The sequence below is a fragment of the Marmota monax genome, unplaced genomic scaffold (genome assembly GCF_021218885.2).
Source record: "Marmota monax isolate L192 unplaced genomic scaffold, Marmota_monax_Labrador192_F-V1.1 WCK01_AAM20220418_F8-fsc00459, whole genome shotgun sequence".
Lineage (NCBI taxonomy): Eukaryota > Metazoa > Chordata > Mammalia > Rodentia > Sciuridae > Marmota > Marmota monax.
In genome coordinates, this window is record NW_026692587.1 from 443548 (window position 1) to 469451 (window position 25904).

The window sequence follows — 25904 nt, forward strand, 5'->3', positions numbered from 1 at the left end:
GTTATTGGAAAGCGAGGGTGACTATTGCAGATCAAGCCAACGTAGGATGACTCCACCCCTGGATATGGACGCGTGGAGCTTCACATGTCTTGTAGATCTTTAGTACCCAGAGGATGCTTTTAAAGTTGTCAATCCTTTGGCATCTGACATTCAAACCTTTACCTGCAGATTAGAGGCTTAGGGGTCATAGGAAGGGGGTGGTAAGCCTGTCCCTTTTAGCTTCCTGGGTCGATTCATGGAGAAATGGAGGAGGCCTTGATCAAATCCCAGGTTTATATCTGAGGCACCATGGAAAAAACAGCTGTGTGAAGTCACAACCTGGTTCCACATCTCGGCCCTGCTGAAGGACAGAAGAGGCTGAACACCTGAGGAACTTTCTGGAAGCAGGTTTATTGGCTGCAGCCCACCGTCCAGAGTGTGGCTCATGCGTGAAACATTCTCTGGACAGAGATTCTGGAAATTCTCTGACCTTTATCCCCTGGAGGCAGGGGGGAGGGGCATTCACATAACAAGTTTCTCTGTTCCATTTCCTAGACCAGACACAGGTTTCGCAAGTCTTATGTTTTCTTGCTTTAAAAAAAAAAAATCTTTTTGTACAACAAGTTTGCAGATGGTCCTCAATCCATGAGGATGAAATAATCTTATGAATATCATTTCAAAATATCAACTTCTATCCAAACGGGGAAACCCACCCATGTCACAACTGCAACACTACACTGCTTACCTTCTGAACGATCATCTGTCTACCCAGTCTAGTGTCCACTGCTGAGCATATTGCTGTCCACAATAGCCTCTATATGCACCTGCTCTCTCTCAGAGCAAGGGGAGGAGATATGCTCCCCTCTGGTGTCGGGGCTGATCCTGGGCCTTGCTTGAATCAGCAGGGTGTGACTGTGAGGCTCTCTTGTAGCTCTTCCAGGCTCTGGGGCAGTTCCAGGGGGAGGGATGTCATGGTTGCGGGCATGAAGGTTCAGGGAGGGAGTGGACATCTCTGTAACTGGCTGGGCCTGTGTGTTGGGAAAGGCTGGGCATGTGGAGGCTGGCCTTCATCTCCCACCAGCTGCTCTTCCCAGGGTCAGGCAGGGGTGTTGTGGAGCTGGCCCCAACTGGGCCCCAGGGAGACAGAAGAGAAAGGGAACTACAGGGTGGGATGTGACTTAGAGGGTTTTTGTTGTTGTTGTTTGTTTTTTGTTATTTTTTAATTATTTTGGCTTTAAGCACAGAGGGAAGTGAGGTCAGGCCTGGGGTCAGTAGGCTCCATGTGTCCAGACTGACACCCGGCTTCTGCAGCAAACCCCTCAAAGGCTCCATGCCCCAGTTCTTCCTTCTATAATTGGAGCAAGAAGCAGCCTAGCTGCCGCCTCAGGAGGCCTGGCGGACTGGCCATCACTCAGCCCTCAGAGCGACCCAGGTCTCCACATGGCAAAATTGGGAGGACAGTGTTGGGCAGGGCTGCGTGGTGGCTCAGAGCCTGGCTGGCAGCCGAGGTCCCCAGGCCCTCAGCCACCCATCTGAATGTGCCTTCGGGGTCACTGGATGGGTGGGTGGGCTGGGGGCCAGGAAAAGGCCAGCGCACAGGGAGCAGAACCTGCTGGCAGTCTGCATGCCCCCTGCTCCCCGTTCCTGTGGTGGGCGCACAGCCCATAAGGAGCTGTACCTGTGCGGGTGGCGGGAGGGCCTGGGAGTTCAGGGGCTGCATGTTCCTCTTTCCAGGTGTTCTCCAGGAAGAATAAAGCAGGTACCCTGTTCTCATGGAAGGACACGGTTCTGGGAGACCACACCTGGTGGGGGGGGCGGCGCAGGTTTGTGCAGAACAGCCCCTCCACTCCTGGAGATTATGGCTGTGCTGTTGGAGAGTTCCCTAGCCCGGGCTCTGAGTCAGAGCCTTCGCAGGTCCTCAGGTGGTCCTGAGCTGTGTGCGTGGTGAGCAGCAGCAGCACCCATCATCACCCATCAGAACCCAAGGCCTCCCTTATTCCCATGTCTTGGCACCCAGGAAATCCTCAGGCGGAGCAAAAAGGATGGATTGTGGGCTTTCCCCTCATTTCCAAGGGAAATGACCCCGATATGGAACTTCTAGAACATTTCACCACATAGGTAATCCTGTACCTCCCTGGCCAGTAGGTAGTGGGCAGGCACAGGCTGCCTGGCCCCTCCGTCAGCCCTGGACCTTGTCCTGACGCACTTGTCCTCTGCCCACATGTTGTCCAGCTCTGAGTCTTCAGAGCATGAGCAGGGACGGTCCTTTGTCCTTTTCACACCCATGCAGTCCCGTCCAGCAGCTCTTGGCCTTGCAGAATTGGTGGGTGCAGAATTAGTGGGGTGCAGTGTGAGTCAGCCCGATACCGTACTGGGTGCCTGTGCGTGTGGCCACAGTGTCTGCTGCTCCTTCATTCCCAATAGGCCCTGGGCCAACAGGCAGTGGGCACCCAGGTCAGTAGACCAGAGGAGATGCGGTCCCTGTCCCCAGGCACCCACAGTATCTGGGGGACATATGAGCTGGTGGCTTCAGCACAGGAGGCTGTAGCAGGAGAGCCATGGTAGGACTGCGGTCTCCAAGTCAGACTGGAGCCTGGAGGCAAGGAGGCCAAGCAGCCTGGTGGCAGAGGCTGAGGCGGGAGGTGCCCTGGAAAGGGAGGAAGACTCCCGTTGAGAAGTGGCTTCTGTGCCTGGCAGAAGTTTGGACTGTGGCCTGGTGGGCAGCCTCCAAGAGTTTTAGCAGACACTTCTGTGGCATAGAAGTTAGAGTCCCTTGCCTCCATCTGCTCAGGCTGCTGGAGCAGAGGGCCACGCCTAGGGCCTTCATCAGCAAAGACAGCCTGCCTTAGGGTTCTGGAGGCCAGAAGCCCAAGGCTAGGCATTGGCAGCAGTGGCTCCTTCCGAGGGCTGGGTGGGGCGGGGCGGCTTGTCCAGCTCTCCCTGGCTGTGATGGCATCCCTGTGCCCACAGGGGCCTTTCCTGTGTAGGCCTGTCCTGGGTTCGATCCCCACACACCTTTTAAAGGGCACCGGTCGCTCTGGCTTAGGGCCCACCCCAGTGACCTCGATTGACTTGATTATTGATGCAAAGAGCTGGTCTCAAGTGAGATTCTGACACCTGGGGTGAGGCCTCCAGTGCAAGACCCAGGGGCCCACGGCTCCGCCCCTGTCATCCCTGTTCTTGAGCATTTGAGACCAGGTTGGGACACGAGGAAGGAGAGCTAAGTGCCACATTAGTGGTAGGAGGGTCGAGGCCTGGGGATTCCAGGAGGGGAGTCGTCCCTGAAGTGCAACAGGTAGATCAGGCTAGACGCCCTGTTGGCTCTGTGCAGGCTGCAGGGACACTGCCTGTCCCTGCGGTTCTAAGCCATGTTGTGGCAGTTCTTGGCATCCCCTAGTGCGCCCTGCCCTCGGTGTCCCTAGTGTGCTCTGCCCTCAGTTCCTGGCCCTCTGGATGCCAGCGCAGGCACAGGTCTCAGTGCAGTAGAGGTCGAGGTGAGAACTGGCCAGCCAGGCTCAGGGAGTCCCAGCCTTTTGGGACCCACCAGAGTGCCCCAGCCCACAGAGTGCAGTGTGCAAAGAACAAAGCACCCTGTGAAGTGCGGGGAGGAGGGGGGGGCAAAGATGCAGGGAGTGTGTCAGAAGGACTAGGGGCAGTGGGACACATTGTACTTCAGTGCCCATGGGATCCCCGCACCCACATAGTATGTGACACACACACTCACACACACACACACACACACACACACAGTCATAGCAGCAGACGCCCCTGGGATGGGCTGCTGGCACTCCTGCCCTCCTACCTCGGAGTGGGGAGCCAGGTGGAGCCATGGCTCTTGGCCCTCCCCAGGGGGACTTTCTATCTGAGACCTGGAGCCAGATGGGAGGGTCTGGAACCCCGCCAGGAGGCAGCCCTGGGTGCCTGACAGCGTGTGGGCTCATCCCGTGCACTAGGTGTGGCGGGGCTGTCCTGGTGGAGGGCCCCCTGGTCACCACGGTGGTCATCCCTGTCAGTCCCGCTCCCTCCCGAAGGCGGGATTCTATGATGAAGTTAATCCTCATTTCAATCATTGGTTAATTAACAGTCCTGAGCCTCAGGTGGTGGGCTCAGCGGGAGGGCTAGTCAGAAGGTGGGCCTGGAGAGGAGCCATGGGGGGGGGTGGAGGTCCTGGGCTCACTCTGAGCCCCACTGGCTGGGGGCTCCTCCTCTTTCAGGGGTGCTGCTTTCCATGGGATTTGGATTTGTGGAGTAGTGGAAGCCAGAGAAGGCCCAGAGAGCCCTCAAACAGCTGCAGGTAAGTGGGGCTCAGAGCTGAGATCAGGGGCGGACCTCGGCAGGTGGCAGGGGCTGTTGGTCTCTGCCACTGGCGTGCACTGGTCATCCTTTGCTGCATGAGGGACACCCTGGGACCCGCAGCTTCTGCAGTAGCAGATTCTGTGGTCAGAGCTCGGCAGCCCTGCTGGGTTCTGGCTCAGATCTCCGCTGAGGCTGCAGTAGGTGCCACCTGGGTCACACTGGAAGGCCCACTAGCACTCAGGACTAGGTCTATGTGAGGATGTGAGGATGTCCCTCCCATGTTCCAAAAGGTACAGCTCATGTGCCTCCCCCTGGTGCTGTCTGGTGAGCATCCTCTGGGTCCTGCAGGGAGATCAACTTTTGTGTCCCGTGACACAGCCCCGTCAGACCAGACACGCTCCCCTCCCAAGTGTCCCCTGGGGGAGAACCCCCTACCCTGTGCACACCCCCTGGGTCTGCACAGCAGCTGAGTGCACCCTGACCTATGTGCCATCTCCCTGGGGGCCACCCGCCAGGGTCCCTGGCTCCAACCAAGCCGCTGTTCTCAGAGACCCGCCTTCTGCCTCCACTTCCCAGGGACCTTGGCCTTGGAGGCTGCTCCTGTGCAAGGGGAGAGTCAGCCCCGTCTCACGACCTTGCCAAGACTTAACCAAGGGAGGGACTGAGGAGGGAGGGAGGGAGGGAGGGACTGCCATGAGGTTGCTTTGTATGGCGGGGGTGAGGTACCACATGGGACCCTGAGGCCCGACAGTTCCTAGGATGCAGAGCGGCTGCTGCCTGATAATCTGCAGAGGAGGAGGAAGATCTGCTGCTGGCACGAGCCCAGGGCTGGGGTGCAGAGGCCCAGTGGATACTCCCCGGCCTGCTCCCAGGGACAGGAGTACTGACCCCTCCTGCCACACGGCTGAGCCTCCCCACCCAACGGCACCCGTTGGACGGAGGCAGCTCCTGTCCAGGGCGAGGAAGCCACTCCTCTGGGCAGGGGGACCCGGCCCAGCTCCCCCTCACACTGGCTCCACTACTCCATTCCAGTGACCCCAGCAATGGCGACAACAGCCACAACCGTCCAGGGCTTCCTAACTGTTGGAGCATGTGTTTCAGGGCCAGGGCCCAGGGTCACTCGGGCCCCTGTTCAGACTCCAGGTTGTCCCCTACACCCAGAGCTGTGGCTCAGGAACCAGGCCCTGGGACAGAGGCGGGGCTGAGGCTGGGCTGGAGGGGCTATCCATGCTGGTGGCATCTAGATGGGCTCAAGAGGAACAGGAACGACGAGGGTGGACGGGGACCCCAGGCAGGGCCTGGGCAGGAGGTGACCTCACTCATGGGGGGAGGCCAGGGGGTCAGACTGAGTTGGCCTGGTCCAGAGTGTGGTGCCAGCAGGTCACGCTGGCCACCTGCAGAGGGGGGTCTGCGTGGGTGACAGAAGGCCGGGGGCCTGGCAGTCTGGGGCCTTCGTGGGGAGTGGCTTCCTGTTTGTCTAGGGGTCTGTCCCCACTGGCAAAGTGATGCCAGGAGGCATGGCCTGGGCCAGGCCGAGGACAGTGTCCAGCATGGCCGCTGCCCCCGCGGCTCTGAGCAGGCCTGGTCGGGGCCGCGCTCTCCTTGTTCTGCTCCTGTCTCGGGGTCACTCAGGCCTGGCCTTCGTCCTGCCAGCAGCCCTCACTCGCACTGGGACCCTGGACAGTCGCCCGGCACTCTCTGGCCTCCACGACAGGGCTACCGTCCCCATCGTCCTACTTCAGCAGCTAGGAGGGGACGAGGGGGCGGTGGCGCTCGGCGGGAGCCGCCCTGGGTTCAGTGTCCCCCCTGTGCCCAGGGCGGAGCCAGACCGCTGAGCGGAGCCAGCGCCCGGGAAGCGAGCTGAGCGCTGGGGAGCCCTCCTCGGGACCCAGGCCACCTTAGACACTGGACAAGGACGGGAACCTTGTCCCCACAAATGTACAGAGCGAGCTGATGAGAGCCCCAGGGGCCCTGGGCTCATCAGGGTCCCCACCCAGTGGCCCCGATTAGGAAGCAGACAGAAGTGCGGGAACGTCCTGAGCTTTACTCCTCGGCTCGCTGACTGTGGTCACCCCCGATGACAGAGCAACGACCGCGGCTCCAGGGTGCCCTGGCCTGTGGTCGACGGGACAGGGTGGCTGCTGGGACTCAGGTGCAGGCTGCGGCCTGGCCGTCTCTGCAGGGCAGCGTCTCGAACAGGGGTGGGGGCGCTGTCCCAGCCCGGCCCCTGACCACCTACATCTGTGCCAGCTCACAGCTGCAGTGTCTGCTCGTCACCCTCACGGTCACTGTCCTCCAGCTGCTTCAGGATCCCGTCCAACACCACAGACGGCTTCTTCTTCGGGGCTCTGTAGGAGCCCAGATGGCACGAGAGGAGGACACGGGTGCGGGGAGACGCAGGTCCAGGAGGGCAGAGACATAGGGGACATGCGCAGGGAGGAGCAGGGGAGGTGAGGTTGGGGACATGGGGAGGGAAGGAGGGGAGAGGGATGGCGGCATGAAGAGAGGGAAGGGCAGGCCCCAGCCTCCCCGGCCTCCTCAGCCTCCTCTGTCCCCACTCCACCCCCTAGGACCTCCTCTGTCCCTCCCACACCCCTGCAGCAGGCCTCCTCCATCTCCCCACCCCCACGGGCCTTCACCATCTGCCCCACACCCCACCCCACTCCAGTGGGCCTTCTCCGTCCCCCACTACTCTGACTGGAGGCCAGATGCCAATGGCGTAGGAAGTGGCTGGCACATAGTAGGAACTCAATAAAGCTGGGTGCAATGATGTAGAACCCAGGGACCCCAGGGACCCCAGGAGCGGTGCAGAGTGACGATGAGGAGTGGCTTTGGAGAACCAGGGACATCTGGCTTGGGCTTTGATGCAGGCTCCCCCTGACGGAGCACCTACTGTGTGCCACCGCCCTGCTCCTCTCAACGGCCCACAGTAGGTGTGCAGGGGGGGAATGAAGCAGACAGGAGATCTAAGGCTGTCCAGCTAGGAAGTGGCAGAGCATGGACCTGACCTCGAGTCACACTTAAGTCACGTCCTCTCTGCTTCTCATGACTCTGGTGCTGGCCAGAGAAGAGCCAGGAGACCACAGCAGTTGGAACAGGGGTGCTGGTTCCCTGGCCCTCCAGTTAGGTAACAGGGCACGGAAGCTGAGCTCTGGGCTGCCTGCTCTGTTAGTCCTTCTGCTAGTCTAACCACTCATTGGTGAGCAGCCTCACTCAATTTAAGGCTTTCTTTGTACAGAGGCAGCCTGAAGAACCTCATGTGCTCCCAATCCTCCTCCTCCTCCTGTCCTCCTCCTCTTGAGTCTGCAGGTGCCTCGTCCCCCCAGAGCCCTGGCCTCCTTCCACAATGGCCTGGGGGACTCCCCAAGGGTGGTGTCATAGTGCTTGGCCCAGGGTGGAACGTCTTGGTGCCCTTCCAGGGGCCCAGGGGGACTGACTGAGCCACCTCCCCCGTCTTACTGTCCATCACTAAAGGGGACATGGCCCTTCCTGTCCTCTCCACGCTGTGGTCTCCTTAAGTCCCTGTCACCTTCTCTCTGGGAACCCCAACCTCTTGGGACCCCTCTGAACATGTGCCCCAGGCATCTGTGACCTAAGAGACCCCACGGCCTCTGGGCATCGCCTGAGCTGGCCCAGGCTGTGAAAGGTGCCCACCTGGAGCCCTTGCCCAGCTCCCTGCCCACCCCACCCACCAATGCAACAGCCTCTTTTGTCCTGTGCACCTCTGCATCCCCACTCTGCACCTGGCACTGGGTGGGCTCCCGAGTTCCCTGGGGTGAGCGAGTGGGCTCAGGGTGGGGACACGCTGAGCTGCCCACAGGGAGGTGGAGGAGGGCCCGATGACTGCACCCTGTTGGCCGTAGAGGGGGACAGGGGACAGGATGCGGGGCTGGTAGCCTCCTCCCCCTCCCTGCCGCTGCTCAAGGCCAGGGCCCCGCTGATCGCCAGCCTCCGAGGTGCACAATGGCCTCTGAGATTGGATCCGTGGGCAGGTAACGGACACCAGGAAATGGAAGGTGACGACACAGGCTGTGGCTGCCGCCCACGCTCGCGTGGGACACCCAAGCAGGTACTGGCTACATCCGGGCAGAACACACACTGACTTGCACTCGCACCCGCATCTGCGTCCCCTGCAGCTGTGTCAGGCATCGACACAGAGGGCCTAGCCACGCCCGCCTCGGGACAGTGCTTCCCAAGAGGGACCACAGGTCTTGGTGACCCAATTCCTGGCCTCTGTGGGGTGCTGCATGACCCAAGAGCCCCATGTTCTGTGGCTCCTCCCAGGAGGATGGGTCGTGAGAGGGGCCAGTTCAGGAGAAATCAAGGCAAAGGAACTTGTTCTGGGCCTACAGGGGTCCAGAAAAGCCCAGGTACCTGGGCTCCTGCTGTGGTCCTACAGTGACCAGCTGGTGACCTGGGAGCCCAGAGTCCCCAGGCCTCAGCCTCCACATCTGTAAACTGATGAGGAAGAACACAGGGATCCTGGGTGGGTTCAGCAATGCAGCCCCTCTGAACACAGGGAGGACAGCAGCTGTCACCTGGTCCTTCCAGTGGGGAACACTCTAGCACCCACGACCCCACTGAGAACACTGCCCCCTCACAGATGCCCACAGCAAGCTGCTCCTCAGGGGCGGCGGCCTGCAGCCAGCGGGAAGCCGTGTGCGGAGGCTCTGGGGCTGGCCTGCAGGCGGCGGCCCACGGCCGGGTCTCTGCCTCCTGCTCTAGGAACGCCCCCCCCCTCCCTTTCAGAGAGGAGACCAAGGCCCTGAGAGCTGGAAACACTGCCCAGGGCAGAGGGAGCGGCCGGGGCTGGGAGCCGCGATCCTTCCAGGGCCACAGGCAGAGGTGACCAAGGGACCTACGGAGCCTGGTGCTCGGCCAGGCCCTGGTACAAAAACGGAGGATTCCACAACGGCCGGAGAAGAACCCTAACCACGGCCTGTGTGGCCGTGCGGTCACCTGCCAGGGGCCAGCTGTGTCACAGAACCTCCTTCCTATAAGAGGGAGACCACTGCCTTCCAGAAACCAGGACTCAAAGCAAGGCCACCCTAAGGAAGGCAAATGACACAGGGGGATGAGGCCTCTAGGGACCTTTGCCGGCACCAGGGCCTTGGCCAGAACCAGTACCCAACAGCGCTCCTAGCACACTGAGCTGCAGGGACAATGAACGAGAGCATGGGGCATGCCCAGCCCAGCCCCAAGGCCTCCCAAGTGCCCTCAGTCCTGGCCACCTCTGTCCAAGCACCGTCCCCACAAGTGCCCTGGTATGGAAGGCCACCATGTGAAACATGGGCAGAAGTGAGACCTGTCCAGCCAGTCCTTCAGCTCTGTGCACAGGAGCTGGTGCCAAAGGGCAGAGGCCCCAGAGCCTGCCCTGCACGCCCCCAGCCCACAGCCTCTCAGCCCGGGGGACTTTCAGGTGGAGACTAGGGAAGGGCACATGGCGGACCAGAGAGCGACGTCAGGACCAAACCTCCTTTCTTATTTAGGAATCTGAAGTGACATAGGTCTCTGGGCACCTGCTGGGGCCGAAGCCCCTTCTGCCCTGCTCTGGCTGTGACCACAGTGCCTTTGGGCAGGTGGCAGGGGCAGCAGAACTGGGGGCAGGTTCCCTAGAGCCTGAGCCAAGGCAGCTTAGGAGGCTACGAGCGTGGGACATGACTAGAGAGGGAGGCAAGTGGGAAGGACTCGGTCCTGCCACCGACGGCTCTGCCCTGGGTGACACTGTTGGCAGGTCCTCCCTCCTGCTGCTCCTGCCAGGTGCCTGATCTCATCTCAACCTCTGAACAGCTCCTGGGAGGGCGGCCACGCAGTGAGGGAAGGAGCAGGGTGACAGTCTGAGGTGCCTGAGGACTGAGGGGGCAGGGCTCGGGCTCAGGAGCTGGTTTCCCTACTGGGAAATGGGGCTGAGGACAAACCACAGGCTCTGATGACCACGGGACCCGAGGACAGAAACAGCCCAGTCCCCTATCCTGGCCCAGCACGCAGGACCACCAGGTCGCCCCTGCACCATCGGGAACCACGGTGCCTGCATTATGAGCTCTGCATGGTCTAAAGCCAGGAGAAACTGAGACCCAGGAAGCCAGTGGCCGGGCAGGGAGTGGGGCCACTCTGCCCAGCCTGCTCCACGGTGTGTGGACTCTGAGCTTCCCACAGCAGTCCCTGAGCCGCCCACAATGACCCCAAGGAAGTGAGGGTCCGCAGGGCCTCTGGAGACCGTCTGGGCATCACCAAGGCTGAACTACTCACGGTTGGGAGCACAGTGTGGTCAAGTGCAGAGGGCAGAGCCCTGGGGGGCCCAGCCGAGGACTTTGGGGACAGGGGAGCCTGCTGCGTGGGCTCCCTCCCGAGTCTCCACAGGCTCTGGGCCGTGGAGGGCCTGGGGCTGCCTGAAACAGTGGCATGTGGTGCCCCACACGGCACCTGGTAAAAACGACACGCTGGCGGAGGCACAGCATCCCCACTCAGACCAACCAGGGGACCACAGGCCCTTCCAGACCTGGGAGGAAGACAAAGGGTGGCAGAGAGGAGCCTTCCCAGCCTGGCTCTGGGTCAGACCAGCCGAAACTCTCAGCCGTCATGGTGGTGGGGTCCCAGGCAGGACTGCCCTTTTCGTTTCCAGTCTTGCTGCGGGTATAGGGTGGCTGCCCCTCCCTCACATGGCTGCATGTGGCACAGGGGGACAGGTGCACAGAAGGCGCTGGGCACAGACACAATACCGAGAGCGTGCCACACAGGGGCTGGTGGTTCTTCCTACACCTGGGAGGGTAGCCTGCAGAACCAGCCTGACACAGAGCACCAGACTGTCCCCCAGCCCTGAGGTCCTCCCCTGGCAGGTGACCTTTCCTGGCTGGTGGCTTTGTCTGAGATCTGGGGCTTTCCTGGAGGAGCCTCAGTCCTTGAGCAGGCTCACAGTGACCCCTGCTGTCCGCCACTCAGAACTGTCTCAAACCATCAGCCAGTGCCACCCAGGAGGCCTGGAGAGGGAGCCAGGAGAGGGAAGGGCCTGGATCCCAGGTCTGGGAAACTCCACCAGGACAATGCAGGGAGGGGACCCGGTAATTATGTTCAGGGGACACTAAGTCCTGGTCTCCTACAATAGGCATGGAGTTTGAGATCAAAGAAGTCCTTCCGCCCACAAGGAGCCAAGAGGAACTGTGTTTTCCAGGGACATTATTTTCTGATCAACACATGCTGTTCTCAGCAGCCTGTGCTGATCCGGCGGGTCTTAAATTGGACTCTTCAAGAAGCAGAAGCGGTAGACACACGCAGACGCACGCGCCACGGCCCTCACCTTACCCACGACCTCAAGCTCCTTCCACATGCAGGGAAATAACCCCCCGAATCGTGACCCCATCCTGCCAGGCAGGGCACCAGGACCATGGGAGACCTGCTGCCCAGACCAGCTCCAGCCAATGGAGCCTGGAGATGAAGGAGGGTGGGCGGGAGCAGGAGTGGATCCCCATCTACAGGGGGGCGCCCAGGGCACAGTCACACAGGTCACTCCTTGTCTCCTCTTGCACGTGGTCTGCCTTGCCAGATGCTAACTGGTGATTCTAGGGACTTTGCTGTCCTATCCATGGTCACCCACACGGTAGACCCTAATTGCTCTTAGACCCCAGCCAAGCCTGGACACAGAGCACACAGTGGCCGCCCCCGCAGATGGCTCTGCTCTGTGCAGTGTGGAGCCAGCTGCTATATTCCCTTAAGACTGGGCGGCCGGGTCCTCCTTCCAAATGCGACAGGACCTGGTCTGAAATCCGGGTTCCTCTGTGGAATCACTATGGGCCTGCAGCGTCCCCACAGCCCCCAACCCGCTGGTCGCTGTCCCCTCCGCGTCTGGCTCCTGTGCTAGTAGGCGGCGTGGGAAGCAGGTGGTCTGCTGCCTTTCGGGTGGGCATCCTGTGAGGAGCCACTGAGCCCAGGGGTCCACTACTGGCTGGAAAGGATGACGCCCTGGGAGCTTGGATCAAGAGGCTGGTGTCTGGTGACCCAGCTCCGGGCAGAGCCTCAGCAGAGTTGCCTTGGGTCACCAGCGATGCTGACCTGCCTCCTGCAGCTGCTGGGTAGCCAGGGGGACACTGGCTCGCCCCCCTCCCACCCGAGGAAGGATGTTTTGACTTTTCCGAGGTCACAGGAGATGAATCAAGGCAGCCAGAAGATGACCTCTGAACCCCACAGTGCTGACCCATGAGAACAGCCCAGCCAGCGGCGGCCCTGCCCAGGCGGCCACGACCCTCCCGCCGCAGAGCTCACCTGAGGAGCTCGCGGATCTCCCTGCGGTCAGCCTGGAAGGGGATTTTCCGCACCAGGATCTTGGACGAGGTCTGCTTCGGGGAAGCTGCTTCTTCCGGGCAGAGGTCAGGGCTGGCCTGGAGAGGAGGGGAGGGTACAGGTCACCTTGGTCAACCCTCCAGCTTTCTCCTGGGCCTTGTCCTGGGGAAGTTGGCCACCATGTTGGAAGGACAATCGAGCCGTCCAGGGCAGAAGCCCCAGGTGAGGGCCTGGGCCCCGACCATGGCCCTGTGTGCACCCCCTCAGAGGACGAGTCGTGAGTGCTAGTGGGCCTTCCAGGGGCTGTGACCCAGGTGGCACCTACTGCAGCCCCAGAGGAGACCTGAGCCAGAACCCAGCAGGGCTGCCGAGCTCCGACCACAGAACCTGCTACTGCAGAAGCTGCGGGTCCCAGGGTGTCCATGACACAGCAAGGGATGACCAGTGCACTTCGCCATCCGCCACGCGTGCCAAACGACTCCAGGCCAGACACAGGACTCGGGGCACCCCCACTGCAGGAGGTCCTAGCAGCAGCATCCCCAGGATGCAAATCCCATAAGCGAACGCCACCCAGGGCCGAAAGCGTCTGGGGAGCAGGGCTCAACACAGCTTAGAATAAAATGATGTGAACATCGGCCAGGCTGCAGCAGCTGGCGAGGCTGCCTCGGGCTGGCCCTGGGGACAAGGCACTGGGAAGAGGCCGCCACTGAGCTGTGAGCAAGGCGCATGCTGGAGGCTCCACCCCCAGGTGTCACATTGTACTCTACAGGCCAAGTCCCCTACCCAGGTCACCTGTCCCTGGATAAGAACCTGAGGCTCTGGGCTCCAGGTCTGGGATCCAGGTCTGGGCTCCCAAGTCCCCCTCAGGAACCCTGTGACCCTCCTGGGCCCCAACCCAACCCTCCTCTGGCTAAGGAGGCCCAGCACAGGCGTCCCATACCCGACCAACTTGCTGGAAATCACCAAATAAATGCCTTCCCCCAGCTCCAGACTGCTGGCAGCAGTAGGTTTTACACTGGAGGCAGGTGGGTGACACTGATGATAATGGCAAGCAGGGGCACATGACACGTGCCACCTCCATCAGGAGCCACAGAGCGCGCTGGCTCACTGGGACGTGTGCCCAGGATGCCCAGGAGCAGACCTCGCCCTCCGGACACCTGGGTCGCTGGGCCAACCCGTCTGTCTCCACCTGCCACCTGCTGAACTGCTGAGGCCTCTGGCACCACTGTGCAGCCCAAGGAAGGCCGCCCCAGAGCCCAGAAGGGCGAGGGCCACAGCCTCCAGAGAGGTTTGGCCAACCTCCAGCGGCGCGTAATCCCCGGGGTTCAAAGAAGGTGCATGAAACATCCCCCAAGTCATCAGCACTGCCCCAGCTCAGCAGGGAGCAGGTGTGACGAAGACCCCCAACCCCAATCAGGAAGAACCCTAGAGGGCGGGGGGGCAGGTGGAAGGGACATGGGACTTGGAAGGGCTGAGACACCCTCGGGAGGCCAGCTCCAGGGACAGAAAGAACAGGGGCGTCATGGGAAAGGGGAGGCACTGAAGACTCACTTGGTGGCTCCTTCTGAGATCCGCACATCCACCTTGTGGCTGTCCACAATGTGACCCTGGAGAGGAGACAGCACAGCTCATCCCCTGTCCTCACTGTTCACCGTGTCCTTGCGTGTCCCCAAAGCAGGGCCGTGGCTAGAGGGTGGGAGACCGCCTGCTCCCTGGCAAAGGGGTGGGGATGGCAGGCACAGAGGGGCCTCCCCAAAATGGCTCAGCAGCTGGCGGCCACAGAGACCCAGGCTCATGATGTCCCCTGCGCCGTGTGGCAGCACTGACCTTACAGCACTCAAGGGCATAGGGCCTGTGGGCTCACTGTGTCCACAGCCCTGAGAACCCAGTCCCAGTGCCGTGGGCCTCAGTGAGGGAGTTGCAGTCATTGCCAGTGAGGGCGGCTCCCCAGGGGGTGGCAGAGATCCCAGGCCATGTGCTCTGCGGCCACAGCTCCCTCCTCCTGCCAAGGGTTCCATTTACCCCAGGACTTGGGCCCAGGCGGTAGCACAGGATGTGGATCTGTCCAAACTCTCTCAGCCCCTTCCACCACCTTTGCTGCCCCCACCCTGGTCCAGGCTACAGAGCTCTGGTGACCACAGGGTTGCCTATTCCCCTTCTTCTCATCCCATCTCCACACAGTAGCTGGAGACCGTCCTAGAGGATAAATGAGACCCTTCCCTGTGTGCTCCAAACCCACCAGAGTCTTGCTCAGCCTTCAGGTTGGATTCCAGTCCTTTAAGAGGGCCTGTGAACCTAGTCCTGAACACCTCTCACCTCACCTGACCCCACCACACACTCTGCCTACTCTAACCTCAGAGTCCATGCCACAGGCCCTTTGCACTTGCTGTTCTCGGCTCCTATACAGCTTTCCCTCCAGGTCTCTGTGCAGTTGACTTCATGTCAGTAGGGTCAGGTCAACCATCTGCTCCTCAGAGAGGCCCCCTTTGCCCACATGACCTTAGGTAGCCCCACTTCTCAAGTTATTTTTATCCAAGCCTTTTGTGTGTGGTGCTGGGAATGGAACCCAGGGCCTTGTGCATGCGAGGCAAGCACTCTATCAACTGAGCATGTCCCCAGCCCCCGTATCCAAGCTTTTCTCATGATCTGGGCTTTTGTTTGTTCACCCCAGAAAGAGGAAGGTCTCTCCAGGCCTAGCCCGGTGCCTGGCAGAAACCAGGCCCACAGGGAAGGAGTGTGAGTGGAATAGATGAAGGACAGTGACCCTGGAGGGTGAGGGGCTCTTCATTCTCTTGGGCGTGGTCCCTGGAGAACCCGGAAGGACGGGCCAGCAGGACGTGAGCGCCCGCGATACCCCAGCAGAAGAGGCCAACAGCCCCTGCCACCTGCCGAGGCCCGCCCCAGACCTCAGCTCTGAGCCCCACTTACCTGCAGCTGTTTGAGGGCTCTCTGGGCTTGCTCCGGCTTCTGGTACTCCACAAATCCAAATCCCATGGAAAGCAGCACCCCTGAAAGAGGGGGAGCCCCCAGCCAGTGGGGCACAGAGTGAGCCCAGGACCTCCACTCCCCCCCCCATGGCTCCTCTCCAGGCCCACCTTCTGACTAGCCCTCCCGCTGAGCCCGCCACCTGAGGCTCAGGACTGTTAATTAACCGATGATTGACATGAGGATTAACTTCATCATGGAATCCCGCCTTCGGGAGGGAGCGGGACTGACAGGGATGACCACCTCGGTGACCAGGGGGCCCTCCACCAGGACAGCCCCTCCATACCTAGTGCACAGGATAAGCCCACATGCTGTCGGGCACCCAGGGCTGCCTCCTGGTGGGGATTCTGGACCCTCCCATCTGGCTCCAGGTCTCAGATAGAAAGTCCCCCTGGGGAGGGCCAAGAGCCATGACTCCACCTGGCTCCCCACTCCTCCGAGGTGGGAGGGCAGGAGCACCAGCAGCCCATCCCAGGGGGGTCTGCTGCTCTGACTCTGTGTGTGTGTGTGTGTCCTTTAAAAGGTATGTGGGGATGGAACCCAGGACAGGCCTACACAGGAAAGCCCCCTGTGGGCACAGAGACACCATCACAGCCAGGGAGGGCTGGACAGGCCGCCCCTCCCCACCCAGCCCTCAGAAGGAGCCACTGCTGCCAATGCCTAGCCTTGGGCTTCTGGCTTCCAGAACCCTAAGGCAGGCTGTCTTTGCTGATGAAGGACCCAGGCGTGGCCCTCCGCTCCAGCAGCCTGAGCAGTCGGAGGCAAGGGACTCTAACTTCTATGCCACAGAAGTATCTGCTAAAACTCTCGTTGGCTGCCCACCAAACCACAGTCCAAACCTCTGCCGGGCACAGAAGCCACTTCTCAACGGGAGTCTTCCTCCCTTTCCAGGGCACCTCCCGCCTCAGCCTCTGCCACCAGGCTGCTTGGCCTCCTTGCCTCCAGGCCCCAGTCTGACTTGGAGACCGCAGTCCTACCATGGCCCTCCTGCTACAGCCTCCTGCCCTGAAGCCACCAGCTCATATGTCCCCCTGCTATTGCAGGTGCCTGGGGACAGGGATGGCACCTCCTCTGGTCTACTGTCCTGGGTGCCCACTACCTGGTGGCCCAGGGCCTATTGGGAATGAAGGAGCAGCAGTCACTACGGCCACACACACAGGCACCCAGGAAAGTATTGAGCTGACTCACACTGCACCACACCAATTCTGCACCCAATTCTGCACCCACCAATTCTGCAAGGCCAAGGGCTGCTGGACAGGACTGCATGGCTGTGAAAAGGACAAAGGACCATCCCTGCTCATGCTCTGAAGACTCAGGGCTGGACAACATGTGGTCAGAGGACAACTGCATCTGGACAAGGTCCAGGGCTGACAGAGGTGCCAGGGGGCCTATGCCTGCCCCACTACCTACTAGCCATGGAGGTGCAGTATTACTGATGTGGTAGAATGTTCTAGAAGTTCTACATCGGGGTCATTTCCCTTGGAACTGAGGGGAAAGCCCACAATCCATCCTTTTTGCTACGCCTGAGGATTTCCTGGGTGCCAAGGCGTGGGAACAAGGGAGGCCTTGGGTGCTCATGGGTGCTGATGGGTGCTGCTGCTGCCTATCATTCACACAGCTCAGGACCACCTGAGGGCCAACAAAGGCTCTGACTCAGAGCCTGGGTCAGGGACCTCTCCAACAGCACAGCAGGGGCCTCCAGCAGAGGAAGGGCTGTTCTGCATAAGCCTGCCACCCCCAAGGTGTGGACTCTCCAGAACCACATCCTTCCACAAGAACAGGGTACCTGCTGTGTTCTTCTTCCTGGAGATGGAGCAGTTCCTCATGGCCCCCACTTTGGAGAACACCTGGAAAGAGGAACATGCAGCCCCTACACTCCCAGGTGGTACCTGCGCAGGCGCAGCTCCTTATGGGCTGTGCGCCCACCGCAGGAACGGGGAGCAGGGGGCATGCAGACTGCCATCAGGTGCTGCTCCCAGTGCGCTGGCCTGTGCCAGGCCCCCACGCCACCCACCCATCCCGATGGCACATTCAGATGGGTGGCTGAGGGCCTGGGGACCTCGGCTGCCAGCCAGGCTCTGAGCCATCACATAGCCCTGCCCAACACTGTCTTCCCAAGTTTGCCATGTGGAGACCTGGGTCGCTCTGAGGGGTTAGTGATGGTCAGTCCCCCAGGCCTCCCGAGGTGGCAGCTAGGCTGGTTCTTGCTCCACTTATAGAAGGAAGAAATGGGGCATGGAGCCGTTGAGGGGTTTGCTGCAGAAGCTGGGTGTCAGTCTGTACACATGGAGCCTACTGACCCCAGGCCTGACCTCACTGCCCTCTGTGCTTAAAGCCAAAATAATTAAAAAACAACAAACAAACAAACAACAACAACAACAACAAAAACCCTCTAAGTCACATCCCACTCTGTATTTCCCTTTCCCTTCTGTCTCCCTGGGGCCTGGCTGGGGACAGCTCCAAGTGGCTCTGTCTGCATCTTGAGGACCAAAGACAGGAGGCGCTCAGTACCGTCCACCAAGTGAGCGACGGGGAGCAGGAGGAGTGGGGACCCCAACCCACACACTTGCAGCAGGCAGGTGCATCAAGCATGGGGCCCTGTACTGCAGGGTCTCACTGTCCCAGTCAGATCTTCAAACCACCCAACGGGAAGCTTCTATTCATGTCTCATGACCTATGCACAGACAGGCTACAGGACTCACCCACTGGCAGGAGTGAGGCCAGGATCCAGACCTGAGAGGACTGACCTCAATCACGTCTCTACACTCAGGTGCTGGGACAGGAGTCCTGTGCGCTGGGTGTGCTTCTAATGAGCTGTGTGACCTCAGGACAGTGAAGCAGCCTCTCTGAAGCTCAGTTCAGTCTCCAATCTGAACTAGATGGTCCTGGCTGGGCCTTCAGCTCCAGGGCCTTTACTCCTGAGGATGCTCTTGAGCTGCTGTTTGTGCATCACTGAGAAACGCTGATCCCTGATGTCCCACACCACCCCAGGAGTGACCGTGACACCACAAGGACCACAGCTGGCCCTAGAGACTCAAGGCCACCTGCCTGAGACACTGCTAGCTGCACCTCTAGAGGCCAAGCCAGGCGTGGATATCGGTGGCTGAGAGGTGGACTGTGGCACACAGGCAGATCCAGGGCTCGGGCTTCATTACAATCAGGCGCGGAATGTGCATGCTGCCCCCTCCGGGCTCCCTCGGCTGCCGGCAGGGCTGTTATCAGTCACCAGCAGCTTTCCAGGACCCCCCCAACCCGGAGCTCTTTATCTGGAGGCCCGGGTCTTGGTGGTGGCGAGATAACACGGCCGCCCCCCTGGAGACCAGAACAGAGAGCAGAGATGCCAGAGCTGCCCTCCTGCCCCGCCCAGCCCAAGACATGGCACCTGGTCCCCCTCCTGTCATCCTGGGGAAGATGACATCTGGAACAACAGGCAGAGAGTGGGGTGGGGAGATGCAGGGGAGAGGGCACAGCTCAGGGGACCAGGATGGGGGCTTGTGTAGGCAACATGGTCAGAAGAGAAAGACGGGCTCAGGGCGCTGACCCAGGAGGTGACGTGAGGCCAGCGGGTGGACGTCGCACCACGTCCTGGAGCAGATCCAGGCTGAGGCCTCCTCTGTCAGCCAGTGAGCAGAAGCCAGCCCCTCCAAGTGGCTGGACACTGTCGGGACACTCCACACCCACCTGAGGACAGGGGACAGGACCTCAAAACCAACTGGGGGACCGGGGACAGAGGAGCATTCTGACAGGGTCCAGACACGGGTGCCAAGAAGCCATTGTTCATGCTCTAGAGCCCGTCTGCCATCAAGGCCTCCCTCTGACACTACCTGTGACCAGCCGAGAGATGCTGGGGACAGTCATGCCACGCCTGTCTTGGTCACCATGGGCAGCAGCCACCGGTTACAGACAGGTGTTCCCACCACGTGGGGGTGTCGGTGGCCAGTAGGCTGCATCTCCCGCGTCCTCAGGAGGGTGCGTGGGCACCACTCTCTCTGTCAGGGTCAGAAACAGCCTGAGAAGAGGCAGCCGGCCCAGTCCCAGAGCAGGGGCCGACGACGGCACTGCCCACGTCACCAGCATGGCAGCCAGTTCCCCAGCAGTGGCTCCTGAGTGGAAGGACGTGGAGGGCAGGCCAGCAGGCAGGGAGCAGGTGCCACTCTGCCCTCTGTCACTCCCGGGGCCTGGCACTCCACAGGGTGCTGTGGTCAGCAAGGCAGATGCTGCTGTGGAGTGGACCCTCTGGTGGGAACAAACTCAGGCAGCAGCCAGCCGCGAGGGGCGGTCACCTCACGCAGCACAGACGGCCAGTCCTGAAGACCCACGGGGAGTGGACATGAGCCTCGGGCATGGCGGAAGGCCTGTGCTCAGAGAAGGCCGCAGAATCCAACCGACACTGGCTGACCAGAGACGACTCCTCCTCTACTTTTTTTTTTAAACTGTAAAACACTTTAATTTTTTGTAAATAAACGAGAACAAGGAGGGTGGTAAACAAGAGACAGTCTATTTTTAAGAGGAAAATCCTTATCCTAGTAAACTGAGCAACTGGAAGCCCTGTGTGGGGCGGGTGGGCAGAAGGTAAAATCTGAACATCTGGGTCAAACAACTCAGTCCTCAGAACCTCCCTCCAGGTGTCTATTCTAAGACGTGGTCGTGGTCTCCAGACTACGTGGTTCCATGGGAAGCTGCCTGTCTCCTAGGGGCAGCTGGGGGACGGGGAGGGACTCAGGTTTTGGCATCCTGACGGGCGAGGGCCAGGGCCAAGCCATGACCTGCAGTGTGCACCACAGTCCTGAAGGAAAACCTCATCCTGCCTCAAATGCCCCACTGTGAGGGGGAACCCAGGGGGCTGGCACCCCTGTGGCTGGGGACACACATTGGTCTTTCCTTTCCTGCCTGGGTACTCGCTGGACACCAGAGGGCGCTGAGCCACTTCAAGAACATGGCCCCCAGCCCCTCAGCCACCTGTGGAGCTCTGGACTTTCATGGGCTCTTCTGGGTATGAAGAGATCTAGGTTTTCTTCCCTTAACCGTTAGCTGACAAACTAAAAATATGCTACATTACGTTGCACTCGTAATTCTTTTTTTTTAAGAGAGAGAGAGAGAATTTTAATATTTATTTTTTTTTTAGTTTTCGGCAGACACAACATCTTTCTTTGTATGTGGTGCTGAGAATCGAACCTGGGCCGCACCCATGCCAGGCGAGCACGCTACCACTTGAGCCACATCCCCAGCCCCTGGACTCGTAATTCTGATATCTTTTTTTTTTTTTTTTGGTACAAGGAACTGCAATCAGGGGTGCTTCACCACTGAGCCCCAGGCCAGCCCTATTCTGTATTGTATTTAGAGACAGGGTCTCACTGAGGCTGCCTTTGAACTCAGGATCCTCCTGCCTCAGCCTTCTGAGCTGCTGGGGTGACAGGCGTGGGCCTCATCACCCGGCTCTGATGCTGTTTTTCAGGGATGTTTTAACACTTGCATAATCAGAGACCGAGACCCGCTGGTCTGTGGATGAACAAAGCTGTAAAGCAGCTGTCTGCTGAACAGCTCTTGGCTCTCTGCCCACCCCTCGCCCGCCTGCCCAGGACATTAACCTGTTCTTGCCGGTTTCTGGCTCCACCATGTTCTCTCCCGCAGATGCTTCTTGGGTTCTTTCCCCTGAGGGGCTGTGCTGGAGAAGATGCCAACTGGAGCCCACTCGAGATACAGGGGGACATGGTGGAACTGTAGAGGCAAAGGTGCCAACACTGTGGGTCCCTGTCACGAGACACAGCTTCTCCCAGGGTGGAGAAGATGGGTGCTCGGCAGGGCAGAGGAGCCAGGAGACGCGCAGCCCAGAACCCCAAGAGCTCTGGGTGCCTGAGGAAAACACTCGGGCCCAGGCTGAGAGGCAAAGGCCACGTCTCTGTCGCCTTGACCTGCGGTGGGTTCCAGGTGCCCTGGGTGCTTTCTCTAGTCAGAGGATGAAATGGGGACTGTGACAAGGGGAGGAACTGCTGGCACAGAGCAGCTCCAGGGCAAGTCAGCAAGTCGCAAAGCCAACAGCATTCCTGTTGCCTTTCAGAGGCGACTTGTGTGCCAGGGGTTTCTTAAAAAAGGTTGAGACAGCCACTGCTAATAGCCACCTCAGTAGAAGGCCCCTGGGTAGCTACAGGGCAGGATGGCAGGGAGACTTGTCAACTTACAGCCTTTGGGACTCTTTTCAAATTTCATACTGCATTCAAGCCTCAAAGATTACTTATGTCCAGGAAAAAAAAAAAAAAAAAAAAAAAAACAAGCAGCCGGGCGCAGTGGCGCACACCTGTAATCCCAGCGGCTTGGGAAGCTGAGGCAGGAGGATAGCAAGTTTGAGGACAGCAAGTTCGAGGCCAGCCTCTGCAACTTGGTGAGGCCTTAAGCAACTTAGTGAGACCCTGTCTCAAAATAAAATATAAAAAAGGGCTGGAGACAAAGCTCAGTGGGTAAACACCCCTGGGTTCAATCCCTGGTATAAAAACAAACAAGAAAATGAAAAAAAATGTGCTCGGGAGGGAGTGGGAGCAGCCTGGGGGTCGGACAGTTGGCGGTGCCACTTAGGAGCTGTGTGGCTTCGGGTCACTGGGCCTCAATCGAGGCTGCTGACGGGAATGGTCAGTGAAGAAAACACTTGTCAGAGTCAAAGGGGAGGCTGCGCCTGGACAGTGCCTTTGCCATCATCCACTCTGGTGATGGGGACTCCTTCCCGAATAGGAAGGGGCGGCTGCAGTCCAGGCACGGCTCCTGGCAGGGCCACCAGAGACTCAGCAGTCTCACGGGCCAAGTTCTCACCAAGCCCTGATGGTGCAGTGGGCAGGGCCCCAGCTGGGAACCCCCCAGGGCTGGAGGGGGCCAGGAAGGCCTGCCTGCGGGTCACTGGGGACCACGGCCTGCAAAGCACCAATGGGCCTGGCAGACAAATGACCTGTGGTGGGTGAAAGGTGTCTCCCCAAGAGATGACCATCTAGACCCCCAAGATCTATCAGTGCATCCCCTGAAAGTACCATCAAGACCCCGAGATGGTCCAGGGTTATCTGGGTGGGCAATAAACCCGGGAGAGGGATCTGGGACCAAGAAGAAGGCCACGTAAAGACAGGGCAGGGATGGGAGTGGCACAGGGAGCTGATGGACACCGGGAGCCCAGCAGTTGGCAAAGGCAGGACAGGTCCTCCCCAGAGCCCTTGGAAGCCCTGGCCACATCTTGCTCTTGGATACCTGCCTGCCTGCCAGCACTGCGACAGGTGCACTGTGTGGTCTTAGGCCACCTGGCTCACGGCCACCTGTCATGGAGCCCCAGAGGCCCCTGTGCTGCGGATACACACGTGTGCACACACGGACGGCCCTGCATGCAGGACCGGCCTCAGCTCACCACAGGCACAGACGGCGCCACAGCCAACCAGGGAGACCCAAGTCGAGGCAGGAAAGGAAGGCCGAGGACAGCCGGAGCTGGGCAGGGGCCGAGGGTGCTTTCTGCAGCGTCCTCAGGGAGGGTGGGGGTGCGGGACCAGCACCAAGATGGAGCCAGGCCGAGCCCGTGTGGGCAGTGGGCACACCAGCTCCTGGGCCCTCTCCCCGCAGCAGCTCCCAGCGGCCTACCTTGGAATAGGCCAGGTGTCGGAAAGCCTTGCGGGCCTCCAGGGGCTCCAGGAACTCCACGATCGCAGTGACGCCACCCTCACACAGCAGCACACAGCCCAGGCTCCCAAAATGGCCGAAGGTCTCCTGCAGCTCGGCCGCCAGGGTGCCTGCCGGGAGGTTCTTGGCCAGAATCACAGTCTTGCTTCGTTTTTCTGCCGCCTGCAGGGAGGAGAGGCCACGTGAGGGACGGCAGGAGGGCTCTTCAGCTGGACACTGGCACTGACCTGGTGGCCTCTAGTCAAGGTGTGCACCTGGGGGCTCAGTGGCCAGGCACATGGAGGACCCAAGAGGTGCCACCCGCTGGCTCCACAGCCAACAGGCAGCTCCGCTGAGGGCGAAGGCCCAGGGCACCCGGTGAGACCCGCCGGGGTCGAATCCCAGCCCCAGCTGAGTCACCAGATCCCGACAGTGACTGACCACAGCTCCGATGGACCTCCCAGGCGCCCTGCCGCTGGGCAGTAATCGAGATTGGCACCTCAGCATGGAGGGCTCTTCCTGGCACTGCGGACCACCTGTGGACACAGGCGTGGGAAGCAGAAGCAGCGAGGAGCCTGTGCCCCCAGGAGCAGCCCACCGCCCCCAGGAGCTGGCTGTCCCTGTCCTTGGGAGGGGCAACTCTGAAGTTGAGCACTCAGTTTGGATCCAGTAAGCCCAGGACCCACCCATACCCCAGCCTCCCCTGAGGCTGTCCCCAGCTTTGTATCAGCAGCAGTCGACTCCCCAGAGGTGGGGTCAGTGGGGCAGCAGGCACCCACCTGGCTGAAAGAGTCCAGGCTGACGCCATTGTCGATGAGGAAGCGCCGCACTTCTTGGACCAGCTGAGTCTCCCAGAGGGCCAGCGCACGGCCACAGTGTCCTTGGTCTCCTGTGGAGAGAGAAGAGGAGGCCGGGCCCATCAGGCAGGACCTAGCCAGTAGGGCAGGCCCAGTGTGGAGGGGATTCAGGGTGCTGTCGCCCACCCACACTGAGGTGGGGACCATGCTCTGGCACTACACCAGCTCTCTGCCCTCCACAGCCATGCATCCCCTGCCCACCCTGGGGCTCTTCCCTTCCTGCAGTGGGCAGGTCTCTGTGAGGCTCCACTTGCACCCTGGGGCTTCTGCATACGCTGACCTTGACCCCATTACAGGCAGTCCTTCCTTCTGTCACCTCCCCACCCGCCCACTTTCCTGCCACAGCTCCCCCAAACCCTCCTCTCATCCCCTGCCTCCTCTAGGTGGCACTACAAGGTGGGACCTCTGTCCAGGTGCTGCTGAGCCCCAGTGCTCAGAGGGCATGGGCGGGGCCTGAGAGGCTGTGGCTGTCCCTCCAACTCAGGCCAGGCTGCCCTCCCCAGCCACAAGCCACCACAAGACCAGGCACCTGAAGTGTGGCATGTTCAGATCCAGGTCGTGCTACCCACAAAATACAGTGGATTGATGGAAAGAAGGGAAGAAACAGTGTGGCTTTTTACGTTGCTCACGTCAAAGTGACGAGGCTCTAGACGTCAAGTTGAAGACCGTGTCTCGTTAAGACTAGTTTTGCCTGTTTCTTTGTACACACGTGGCCACTGGGACGCTCACAATTACACGCGGGGCCGGCCTTCTACCTCCAACGGTCATCGCTGACCCGAGTGCCGTGAGGGAGGGTAAAGGACAATGGAGAAAGCAGCTAATGGGCAGAACCAAGGGACGTCCTTTGCCAAGTGGCTGAAAAACACTCCAGGGTTTGCTTGAATCGACCACAGCAGAGGGCGGCCGTGGACAGCATTTGGAAGGAAGTCTGTGGACTCAACGCACGCAAGACACTCTTGCTCACTCACATGGTCGAACACTTGCTCTTGGTGGCACTGTACTTCTGCACGATAGCATCGGCCACGGCATTGGGCCCCATGAACAGCGTGTTACAGTTATGGGAGCTGAGGGCAGGGGCAGGCAGAATGGGTCAGGCAGGGACCAACAGAGGCCTCTCGCAGACACCAAAACTGCCAAGAGCCTCGCCGGCCTTCCCCGCCCCCCGCCAGCTCTCCTGTCCTGGGCAAGCTCCCGGCCTGCAGTGAAGCAAACCCAAGCCCTGACAAGTGTCGGCACCTGCTCTGTGCCAGGGACCCAGCCCTTGGTGACACCTCAGAACCTATGCTGGCACAGTCCCGCTCTCCCAATGTGCAGCGGGGACACTGAGGCCCTGAAGGCCCCACCTTACAGAGGGAAAGGGCCCAGGCGGCTGGGGAAAGGCTGGGGGGCGGGCAGCAGAGCTTAGATGGGCGCAGAGGCCACACAGGGCAGACAAGGACCTAGAGCTGCAGGCTTTGTCCTCGGACGCCTTCTTCTTGTAGGACGAGCCGGGGACGTCTGCATCCTCACTGGCTTCCTTCCTGATGGTGGACGGCAACACATGCAGCATCCTGCCCTGAGGGGACAGAGCAGGAGGTAAGCAGAGCCCCGCCCTCCATCATGTCCCCTTGTCATAAGCCAGCTGGACTCAGCAATGAGCCCTGATAGGAGATGGGGACGGCAGGCAGAAAGCCACGTGGTTACTCTCCGTCCAGCTAAGGATGGGGGCACCCGACACAGCCACGCCAAGGGGAGTGTACCCTCTGGGAGCACCCCATGGCTCCCGACTCCCCCCAGCAGACCCTGCACAGGTGTCACTGTGAGCTGCACATGGCTGGGGCCAGTCGGGCCCAGTGTCCGGAAGACCAATATGCCATGAACAGATGGATGGAGGAACACTGGAGGTGGCCT

At 60.4% G+C, this 25904-nt stretch overlaps 1 pseudogene; it reads right to left on the reverse strand.

Annotated features, from left to right (window-relative positions):
• Positions 1 to 6526: 6526 nt before the first annotated feature.
• On the reverse strand, positions 6527 to 25663 carry LOC124093717 (probable RNA-binding protein 19; annotated as a pseudogene).
• Between the last annotated feature and the right edge of the window lie 241 nt (positions 25664 to 25904).